General features: G+C 45.5%; 1 long non-coding RNA gene across 1 annotated transcript; it reads right to left on the bottom strand.

The window, feature by feature from the left end:
* Positions 1–2,364: 2,364 nt before the first annotated feature.
* Positions 2,365–4,133, bottom strand: LOC140700516 (uncharacterized). The gene is made up of 2 exons (XR_012078926.1): positions 4,053–4,133; positions 2,365–2,448 (listed from the first exon to the last, which is right to left on the bottom strand). It is a non-coding gene; the product is annotated as an uncharacterized lncRNA (long non-coding RNA).
* Positions 4,134–11,814: the final 7,681 nt, after the last annotated feature.

The raw sequence follows: 11,814 nt of genomic DNA, 5'->3' as shown, positions 1-11,814 counted from the left end.
AAGGACAGCTCTTTCTTACAGAAGGATTCCAATTAATAAATGCAGAAGGAATGAGGGAAATAGGAACTCACCATCAGAACATCGTAATAATTATCATGGCAGGAAAGATCCACTGATGGATGTGAAAATTAGGGGCAAAAGTTTGAGGAGAAACAGAATATCTGCATTGTCTAAAAGATATTTATTAACTATAAAAGGAAAAATAAAAAATGGGCAGTGGAAAAAACTGGCAGACACCATCTTAACCAAGTGATTCAGGTTAACATCCCAGGAATAAGATGCATCACATCATGTGCCCCCTGATGTACTGAAAAACGGGCCACTTCTGCATTATTCTTCCCCAGAACGTGTCACCTCCCTCTAGTAATGAGAAAATATGAGACCAACCCAAAGTGAAGGACATTCTACCAAACACCTGACCAGTACTCTTCCAAAGTGTCAAGGTCATGCAAGATCAGAGCAAGGAACTCTTATGGATTAGGGGAAACTAAGGTTCCACGACAAGTTGATTCCATTGTGGGAGCCTACAAATGGAGTGGGGGTGACAGAACACTGATGGAAGAGTTGGTGAAATCTGGATAAAGCCTGTAGTTTAATTAATAGTATTGTGCCAATGTTATTTTCTGAGATTTGATCATTGGGCTGTGGTTATGCAAGAGGTTAACCTGAGAGGAAGCTGGGTAACAGGATATACGGGAAACTCTCTGTGCTATTTTTGCAACTTTTCTGTAAGTCTAGAATTATTTTAAAATAAAAAGTAAAAAGAGAAAAAATTTTAAGCAGCCAGTTATAACCCTGGCACCCAGCTTGTGATCTCTCAACACCATTTCCCTCAAAAGGAACCAGGGCTCCTGAGAGGATGGCTGGTTCTAGAGCCACGGCCAAACACAAGAGGAGTCTGGAAGATCTGGAAACGTCAGCTAGCCAAGGGGCAGTCAAGACTTACAGAGTTAAGTCACACAAAGACAAGTATCATATGATACCATTATATGTGGACTCTATAAATGATACAAATGAACTTATTTACAAAACAGAAATAGACTCATAGAGAAAATAAACTAATGGATACCAAGGGGGAGAGGGAGGGTGGGATAAATTAGGAATTTGGGATTAACAGATACATACTATTCTATATAAAGTAGATAAACAACAAGGACCTACTGTATAGCACAGGCAACCATATTCAATATCTTGTTATAACCTATAATGGAAAAGAATCTGACAAAGAATAGATGTATATGTATAACTAAATCACTTTGCTGTACACCTGAAACTAAATTAACTATACTTCAATTAAAAGAAAAAAAATTTTCCCAAATTCAAATATCATTGGGGAGGGGGAAAAAGACTTCCAGGGTGTGGCCAAAGAAGTTAAGAGCTGAGCTGAAGAGATTTCTGCAGACCAAAGATGGAATAATCTGGTTTTTAAAAAAATTTTGTCTTTTTTTCTTTTTTTATAAGTTTTTTTGAGGGAGGCAGATAATTAGGTTTATTTATTTGTTTTTAGAGGAGGTACTGGGGATTGAACCCAGGACTTTGTGCATGCTAAGCATGTGTTCTACCACTGAGCTATACCCTCTCCCTCAAAGATGGAATAATTTGAACATCAGTAAAAATAATGTCTTAACAAAAGTACATCAAATGTTTAAATCCACGAATTCACCATGATACTAAAAATAATTTTTTAAAAACTCAATTTGTCTCAAAAAACTGAAACTATGACCCAGCAATTTCACTCTTGGGTATACTTCTGAAAAAACAAAAACACTAATTCAAAAAGATACGAACACCCCAATGTTCATAGCAGCACTATTTACAAAAGCCAAGATATGGAAACAACCTAAGTGTCCATCATCAGATGAATGTATAAAGAAGATGTGGTATATAAATATACAATGGAATACTACTCAGCCATAGAAAAGAGTGAAATTTTGCCATTTGCAGCAACATGTATGGACCTGGAGGGCATTACGGTAAGTGAAATAAGTCAGACAAGAGAAAGACAAGTACTGTATATCAATTAGATGTGGAATCTTAAAAAATGCAACAAACTTCTAGTGAATATAACAAAATAGAAGCAGACTCTCAGACACAGGGAACAAACTAGTGGCTACCAGTGGGTGGGGGGGAAAGTATAGGGGTCGGGGCGCGAGAGGCACACAACTTTGAGTATAAGGTAGGCTCAAGGATGTAACGAGGAATACGGCCAGTATTTTGTAATAACTGTACATGGAAAGTAACCTTTCAATAATTTTAAACATTTGTTTAAAAATGAAAAAAAAAATCTTAATTTGTTCTCTTTGTTGGGTGCTGGAGAACAAACTCACTATTTTGAAGTCTGGTTAATAAAGCCAAAGACTGAAGCATTTTTCTTGCCCTTTATGATCTGTACCTCAGATGAATCAGACAGGTGATGAGGGGAAGTGTCTCTTCACAGAGGTATTCCTGCTAATAGGAGAAGAGAGAATGATCAAATTTGATGATTTTCATCTTGCGAACCCTTATGAATTAAAGGATGTAAACACTGAACAAGGCTGCTTATGCCACACAGAGAGACAGCAAGACATTATCTGCCTCCTAATGAAATCACGCAACAGCTCCTCTGAATCAATCTTGTCAAAAAACTCTAATCTGAATCTAATCAGACTCTAGATTACACCATCCATTTACAAGCAATACAAAGGACAGAGAGACTTGTTAAATTATACCACAGGGATGCAATCAGCAAACTGGGGTGTGGTAGGATAAATGCGTTTGCAAAGAAAATAAAAAGAGATGGAGGGGGAAACCATGGATTATCTAAATGATATCTCAAATTATATATATATATATTTAAAGGCCTTGGGGAGTTAGGGGGTAATGGCTCGGTGGTAGAGTGCATGCTTAGCATGCTGGAGGCCCTCGGTTCAATCCCCAGTACCTCCATTAAAAAAAAAATAATAAAAACCCCATAAAGGCCTTGATTTGAAAGCTACACACTGAACTATTTTTAGGATTTGCTGCCATGGATTACATCCTGGAGGGGTGGATGGGGCATTGCTGGTGTGGGTTGTTGGTTATCGGGCTGAGAAAGGTTCACTATCCTATTCTATTTTTCAATATATGTCCAATATTCTACATAATAAAAAGTCTTTTAAGAGCACCTGAAATCGGCAACTTAGAGATAACAACTATTAACATTTTGTAGTCTACCAGTGCCAATTAAAATATATATATATATATACGTGTATGTGCCTGTGTATTTTATAAAATTTGGATCATACAGCGTACATCCTTTGGGCAACCTGTTTCTATAATATATTTCCCTAACAGTGAATACCCTACAGCGGATCATGTTTAAGCCTTTGACGCCCCGGTGCTGCAGATGCGGGGTTAAGCCTGATTTCCCACCTCCTAGGCAGCCTGTCATCTCAGGGAGTGAGCAGACTCCTGTGGCTGCGATGTGGTTTTCAGTTGCCTTCTGAGCTTCTCTGGCAGACCCTGAGCTCCTCGGCCGCCAGCGCCTGGCAGAGGGTCCCGCACAGAGGAAGCTCTCTAAATACGTGCTGACTAAATTAAACAGGAAAGGAAAGCCACCAGCGTTCATGACAAAGTGTGTATGCGTTTAATCAACCCTCCAAACCAACTCCTTAGTGGCTCTTTGGAAATGAAGCGCCAAGGCAGTTGAGGATTGGTTGGCCGAACTGTTTCCCCCTTTCCTCGGGCGGCACAGGAGGAAGGACAGAGGGGGTGAAACCAGGGGGGCTGCCGGGAGGAGGCACAGGGGAGGGACGGAGTGCGCGTTCTGGGCGGGGGAGGAACGCGAGCGGGAGAAGGGCCCCTCTGCCCCCCACCATCGGCTGTGCTCAGTTGAGAAAAGGGGGAGGAAGCCCCAGGAGGGTGTCTGGGGCTGGCGTCTTCCCCATGTGGCAATCGTGATTGCTCCAGACCCAGCACTCGCCTCGCCCACACTTCCTCCCAATCGCCCCGCCTCTCAGCCTGCGCGGCTCGCGGCTCGGGTTGGCCCTGGGCCGGCACCCACACCCACCGCCTCCTCCTTCGGGCTTGTTTACCTGGTGAGGTGCTGGATGCTGTGGGGTGCGCTGCTCTGGCCTCACTCGGCCTCGGGGCCAGGGCTGGCGCGTGGGGAGCTGTTTTGTTTCTGCTGTGAAGGAGGGACAACAGTTGGAATGGGCTCCTGTTTAGTGGCGCTAATGAATTGCTGGAGAGAGGGAGACCCCTTGTTCAGTTTACAAAGCCCAAGGGACACCTGTTGCCCAGAACTTAGGACCTGAGCTGCTTCCGCAGGATCCAGACCCCTGTGTGACGGTCCCCAGTCTGCAGTATAAGGCCTGGCTTTTCAGCCATGGAAAGGTGGAGGAGGCTTGGGAAATAGTTACTGAATGAATGAATGAATGAGTGAACAATGTTGAATTACAGCTGCACTGAGCACAGGGCAAAGTAGGAAAGAGCCAGAGTGCCTAAGTCAAGCAGACTGACCTGGGTTCAAATCCTTTCTCTGCCGAGTACTAACTGTGTGACTGGGGACAAGTCATCTAAAAAGCTCTGAAAATTCACCCGGGTTCCTCAACTGTAAAACGGAAGCAAAAAATTCTACTTGTTTGTGAGATTTAAGTGTGATGTTTGTAGAGTATGTGGCACAAAACAGGCTTAATAAATGGTCACTGCTGTTGTTAGTATTGTTTACCAATTCAACAAATATGCCTCAAGCACCTACTATGTGCCAGGTGCTTTCTAGGTATTCGGACGAGATCACTGAGCAAAACACACCAAGACCCTTGTCCTCACAGGGTTTATATTCAGGCAGAGGAGAGAGACAATCAACAACAATGAGTAAGTGAAGTAGCAAGTTGAGAAGGTGGCATTTGAGCGAAGACTGGAGGTGAGGCAGGCAGACGTGCCAGGGTCTCGAGGGAGAGTATTTACACAGAAGGCACAGGCCAGTGCAAGCTCCCCAGGTGAGCCGTGGCTGGGGGGAGTGAGTGGGCGATGACGTCAGAGGTCAGGCGGCCAGATCACACAGTGAACTTGGCATTTACTTCAGGTGGAGGGGAGCCACTGCAGGGTTTTGAGCAGAATATGATCTGACTTACATTTTAAAAGGATAACCTGGGCATAGACTGGATGGGGTGAGGGATGAGGCCAGGAGAAGAGCTTCAGACATCCCCATGGGGCAGTGGTGGTGAGAAGTGGCTGGATAATGGATGTATTTTGAAGATGGAGCCAGCTTGGTTTCCTGAGGGTTTGGATGTGGAGTGTGAGGAAGAGACGGGTCCGGGATGACTGCAGGGTGGGTGAGCCTGAACAAGCAGAAGGAATCAGTGGCTGCCGACTGAGATGGTCAAGGCTGCCAGGGAACCAAGTTTGGGGAGGACATCGACAGTTGGGCTTTGGGTGCATTAAGATCTAGATGTCAGACGTGCGCACACAGGTATCCAACAGGCAGATGTGAAATTGGAAGTTGGTAGACAACTACGACTACTTCCCTCCGCTTTCACACTCAGTCCTCACCCCGGCCAGTGGGAAGGCAGGCCAGGGATTGTTCCCCCAGCCTGACAGAATGGAAATTTGACAAAGAGTATACACCCCAAAATTGAAAACACCCCAAACACTGGTACCTGAATGTTCATAGCAGCACTAGGTGGAGATAATGTACCTGTCCATCAATGGGTGAACAGATGTGTAAAGTGCGGGGTACTCATACAATGGAGTATCATTTAGCCGTAAAAAGGAATGGAGGACCAATACCTGCTACAAGGTGGAAGAACCTCAAAAACATTATATTAAATGAAAGAAATTAGTAGCAAAAGACCATATATTTTATGATTCCATTCATATGAAATACCCAGAATACTTAAATCTACAGAGACAGAGGCAGATTAGTGGTTGCCAGGGGTTGGGGGAGGGGGAAATAGGGAGTCATTACTTAATGGGTATGGGGGTCTCCTTTGAAAGTGATGAAAATGTTTTGGATCTAATAGGGGTGATGGTTGCACAACATGGAAAATGCTCCAAAGGCCACTGAATTATATACTTGAAAATGGTTAACTTTATGTTATGTGAATTTAATCTCAATTAAACAAACAAACTCCATACGAGGAACCTAATGCCAGGCCTGTGGTCCCCTGCACTGGGCAGTGGTTCCCCACTGCAATTTTCTCCAAGGCCCAGCAGTCTGTGTCTTGAGAAAGACTCTCTGGTTCTCCATCCCCCTTGGACCAGAGTGGCCCATAGAAGCAACAGGATGAATCCTTTGCAAGATCAGTTTAGGGCACCTGGGTTTCCCAAACCCTAAACCAGGAAATCTGGTCTGACAGGCAAGGGATTCGCATCTGAAATCAGCCTTACCCCGGAAAGCCTGTGGCTGGGGGTTCCTGGTGGCCCAAGGAACCTGTGCTTCCGGGTTTGTTCAGTGTTGGGAAGGAAGCAGCAGGAGCCACCAACCTGGCTTCTCAGAGCTGCCGTGTTTAACCCTTCAGGGCCCGAGGCTCCCGAGCTGGCAGGGACTTTACAGATCATCTGTGAGGAAATGGAGGCTCCAAAAAGATAAAGACCTTCTCCCCAGTCACACAACCAGTAAACAGGGGAGCTGGGACCAGGAGGAAGGGATAGACGACCACGATATAGCGCCAGCTCCAGAAGCCTCACGGGGGCAGTATCTCAACCACCCTGCGGAGCAGGTGTTATTAGCATCCTGGGCAGATGAGATTCAGGGAGGTTTAGGGACCAGGCCAGCCTCACACAGCTATTAAGAGGCAGGGCTGGCGGCTCAATGTAGGTCTACCCGACTCTTAAACCATCTGTAATTCTTGCTAGGCCTTTGTCTGCCTTGTGCACATGTGTATCCCCAATACCGAGAGAATGGATGAATGAACCAAGCTCTTTCCAGGCTCCCACACCTCAGTCCAGATTCACCCTGCTCAAAGTCAACAGCCACTCTGGGGCTATCGCATGGTTGCCATGGTAACTAAACTTTTAGAACTTTTAGAAATAACAGCTGCAGGCAATCCAGGATGAAACCAGTGAAACCTTCTCTCCTGAACTAAAGTTAAGGCTTTTCTGTCCAAGCTGACAAGGGTTAACACAAAGCAGCAAAGAGCAGAGACTGCCTACCTTTATTGTTAGTGATCATCCTGTTGACCAAGGACCCTTTGTTTGCTCCACCACCGCCGCCTTCACAACAGATCCATGATTTGAAAAATGGCATCTACTGAAGACATCCGCCTGTAAGTGGCCACTAAATTGTAACCTGCTCTCATACATCAGCAGTCACAGAACTACCACTGGAGGTTCAGACTGGCAGGAGATAACTACCATCCCCCCACAGGGTTGATAGCATTTTAGCCCAAAGTTAGAAACTTGACAGTTTTGCTACATAGTACGTGCCTGTAGGGTTTTGATTTTTTGAAATATGGAAAATAGCTTCTTTAAGTTCATTCTAAACAAAATAAGAAATGAGGGTGAGGAAACAGCCACAGCTACGAAGAATTTTTAAAGTATTGTGATTACTATGCAAGTAAATGAGAAAGCCTGAACTAAATGGATGGTTTTCTAGAAAATCATAAATTACCAAAATCAATCCTTGAAGACCATTAAATTCTAAACAGACCAAAAATCACGTGAGAAAATGAAAATGTTAAAGAACTCTTCTCCCACATGCAAGGGGGAAAAAAAGTACCAAGTCTAAACAAGACTTCAGGTGAATCCAACTGAAATTTTAAGGAATGATGAATAAAAATGTCACTCAAATGGTTCAAGACCCTAGAAATAATCGTAATAAAGCTACTACTGTTATTAAAACCCCCATGTGGCAGATGAAGTTCTAAGTGTCTATTAATTTAACTCTCACAATAATCCTGTTAAGAAGATAAATTATTGTTCTCGTTTTAGAGATGAAAACACTCAGGCAGAAGGAGTGAATGAGTAGTCCAGGGCAACGGAGCTAGTAAGTGGCAGATCCAAATTTGAACCTAGTGAGTTTTGTTCCAGAATTCTGACTCTTAACCACTATGCTAGGTCAACTCGTCCAAATTTCCTTTATGATGAACATGATGTATCAATACCCAAGTCTGTCAAAGATAGCGCAAGAGAAAAACACTACAGAATGGTCTCATTTCTGACTATAACAGCAAAAATTGTAAACCCAATGTTAGCAAATAAAATACAGCAGCATATTAAAAAAATTATATACTAAAACCGAGTAGAGGCATACTAGGAATACAGGATGATTCAATATTAGGAATACCATTAAAATGATTCACCCTATTGACAAATCGTTGGAGAAGAATTGCATGATTATTACATAGATGTTGAAGAGTTAATTGAAAAACTTCAAAAACCCATCCCTGATTTATTTTTATTATTCTTAAAATTTTTTTAATCTAAAATTTTTTTGGAGGGGAGGTAATTATATTTATTTATTAGTGTTATTTTTTATTTATCTGACATACTGTGGATAGAACCCATGACCTCACGCATGCTAGGTATGTACTCTGCCACTGAGCTATGTACCCTCCCCGCCAACCCATCCCTGATTTAAAAAGAAAATTCCTCAACAAGTGGAAGGGAAGGATGCATCCTTAAAATATAATCACCCCCCTGCCTCACATATACATGCACATGCACACACATACGTATATACCTCAAGCCAATTTGTAAGAATAAGATACTAAAAAACTTCTCACTAAAGTTAGGACGAAGTAAGAATACCTACTACCGTCACTTTTATTTGTAATTGTTCCAGAGGCACTTGTACCAGTGTAATTAAACACAGAGGTCTAAAGATTGAAAAGTGATATAATTATTATTTACAGGTCATATGATTATGTTTTAGAAAACCTACAAAATTCAACTGCACAGAGAGAATTCAGCAAGACATCTAGGTACAAATTTAATGTACAAAACTCAATAGCCTACTAGATGTAAGAAAGGGCAGGCTTACATTTTGACCCAGCAATCCCAGTTCTGGGAATTTATCTTTCCAACTTACTCGTGCATTCATTTATTCATTCATTCAGCAATTATTACTGAATTCATGGACGTCAGCTGTAAACTGGGCCTGCCAGCCCCACAGACTGCCGACCCTGCCCTCCTCCTCAGCTCACCCTGCCGTGCCCCACAGTGGTTATTTTAGACCCTAGCCTTCGACCTCACCTTCTGTTACACACAGAAACCGGAAGCCTTCAGACAGGATTCTCCCATCATCCCACCACCAACGCCCACCTGACTGCACCCATGATTGCCTCCCGAAGGGAAGATGTGTCTTTTTTCCATCTGCTGTGGTCTGGAAGTTTCTACCCGCCCCGCCCCCAAATTCATCTGATAAATCCTAACGCCTGATGTGTTGGCTTTAGGAGGTGAGGTCTTTGGGAGGTGACATGGGCATGAGGGCACAGCCCTCGTGGTGAGATTCGCACCCTTATAAAAGAGGCTCCAGAGGGATTCCCAGCCCTTCTGCCACAAGACGTGAGGCAGCACCAGATACGGAGCCTGCTGCAGGACTTCCAGCCCCCAGGGCTGGAGGAGGAAACGTTTGTTATGTATAAACTAGCCAGTCTATGGTGTCTTACTGTAGCAGCCCAGGCAGAATAAGACGCTATCTAAGGCCAGTGCTCCCCACTGGGCGGGACCCCACATCCCAAATCCCACCTGTGGCTCCACATCGGGCTTTCTGTGGCCTCTCTGACTCTTGCCAAGAGCAAGCAAAAACCGTCATGTCTCTATCTCCCTTCCTCCACCTTGTGTCCCTTTCTAGCCTTTTCCCTTCCAGCTCTTTCTGAAGGGTTGTGTACACTGGCTGCGTCAGTTTCCTCATACACCACTTGATTCCCCCAAACATCTTGGCTTCCACTCTCCGTTCCACTGAACCTTTCCCTGCAGGGCCCCACCAGTCTCCTTGTTGCTCACTCTCACCGGCACTTCTAAGTCCTTAGCTTGTTTTGCTTCTCTGCAGCAGTGACCTCCCGTGGACCTGCCCCGAGGCAGGCGACCTGCCGGAGGGGTCTGTGGGAACTCATGGCAGTGACATTTAACCTAGGCTGGAGAGGGTCAGAGAGGGCACCCTGGAGGAGGTAGCATCAGGGCAGAGCCTGAAAAGATGGCAAAAAGTTGGCCAAGCAGAGAAGGGGTTGCAAGGAACCCCCTCAATTTGTGAAACTGCCAGCAGTTCAATGTCCCTGAAGTTGAACTGGGTGACTGGCTCTGGAGGACTTCGAAGGTCATGTAAAAAGGTTTGCTGTGTGCATTTTATTCTGGAGGCAGTGGGGAACCTAAAGGAGAGGTCATCGAGCTTTATATGTAAAGGGCCACATAGTAGGTACTTCAGGCTGTTGTAACTTCTCAACTCTGCAGTGCAGCCCCTTGGAAGCCATAGATTATATGTATTTATGCATGTATGTGAAGATTAAGACTTTACTTGTGGAGGCTGAAATTCTAATTTCATGTAATTTTCATATGTCATGAAATAGTATTCTCCTTTTGAATTCTTTCCAACCACTTAAAAATGTAAAACGCATTCTTAGCTCACGGGCTGTACAAAAACGTGTGGTAGGCTGGGTTTGGCCCGCAGGCTGAAGTTTGCCAACCCTGGCGTGACGTGATTAGGGCTGGGTTTTAGAACGATGGGGCAGAGTGGGAGTGTTAAGCCAGGCAAGGAGACTGATGAGCAGGGATCTGGGAGAAAAGATAAACCGCCAGGTAAGTGGCCATGAGGATGGAGCCAAGGGAGGGTTAGGGAGGCACTCTACACAGAGAGGGCTTGGAAAGCTCCCTGACACTTAGGGGTGATTAAATAGACCTGGTGCCTGTTTACCTCCTTACCTCACTCCCTGGGACAAAGCAAGATCCCTAAGAGCTTGGATTTGGGAGTAGGCATCACCACGGCCTCCACAAAGGGGAATAATCCCATGCTAGCTCTGGACTGGTCCCTCGTGAACAAATGCTGGCATCTTTTCACTACCACGAGCCCCCTAAGCCCCCTAGGTGTCCAGGGACCCTCTATGCTTGGGGAGTGCTTACATGGGTCGTGGGCTGTTGATGAGGTCTTCGTTCACGTGGATGCTTTGGATGGACCGAGCGAGGCTGTAGGGCAGAAAGACATCGCCAGCTGGGCAGCCAGCGGGCCGCGTGCAGGCAGCGCGTCATGGGAGGCTCTCCTCTGAGGGCAGGACGCACCGCTCCGTCTTCCTGGACACAGGTGGAAGGTGGCAGCTGTGCCCACTCAGGGGTGTGTGTCTGACGGCCCCAGGCATTGGCCCGCTTCCTGGGGAGGACAGGCACCCGGAGAGGATTCCAACTCCTGCTCTTTTCCTGGATCAGGAAGGCGCCACCAAACTCCTCCCGACTCTCTTTCTCCACCCAAAACCCCGGCTCTTCCTCCCACCCAAGCCTAACCCTCTATCTCTTCTCTTTCCAAGCTACTGTTGATGGATAATTATCTCGTCCTTCCCCATTAAAGGGGCTAACCGCACCTAGCCTCAAAACCCAGGTAGTGCAATTCAGAACTCTGGCTCTGCCTTGGCACTTCCCCCAGCAGGACGGGTGGGCAGCTGTCAGGTCTCCTTGCCCCCGACACCCTCCCCTGTCCATCCAGACAAAGTGCCAGGGATACCAGTGCCAAAAAGGAGGCTGTGCCTAGAACTGATGACTTCCCTACCTCTAAGAGAGATGGGAGAAAAAATGGACCAGCGTTTCGGGTGGGGGTGGTTGCTGAGCAGGACAGAGGCCCGACTGGAGTTTTGTGTGCTAAAGTCAAAGTGAGAACACTCAGCATGCGGGGTGTTTCTCCCCAGCCACGTTCAGCAGTTCAGCAAGGAA

This window comes from Vicugna pacos, chromosome 12, assembly GCF_048564905.1.
Source record: "Vicugna pacos chromosome 12, VicPac4, whole genome shotgun sequence".
Taxonomy (NCBI): domain Eukaryota; kingdom Metazoa; phylum Chordata; class Mammalia; order Artiodactyla; family Camelidae; genus Vicugna; species Vicugna pacos.
Note: the sequence above shows the minus strand (reverse complement) of the source record. Positions and strands in the feature narration are given on the sequence as shown.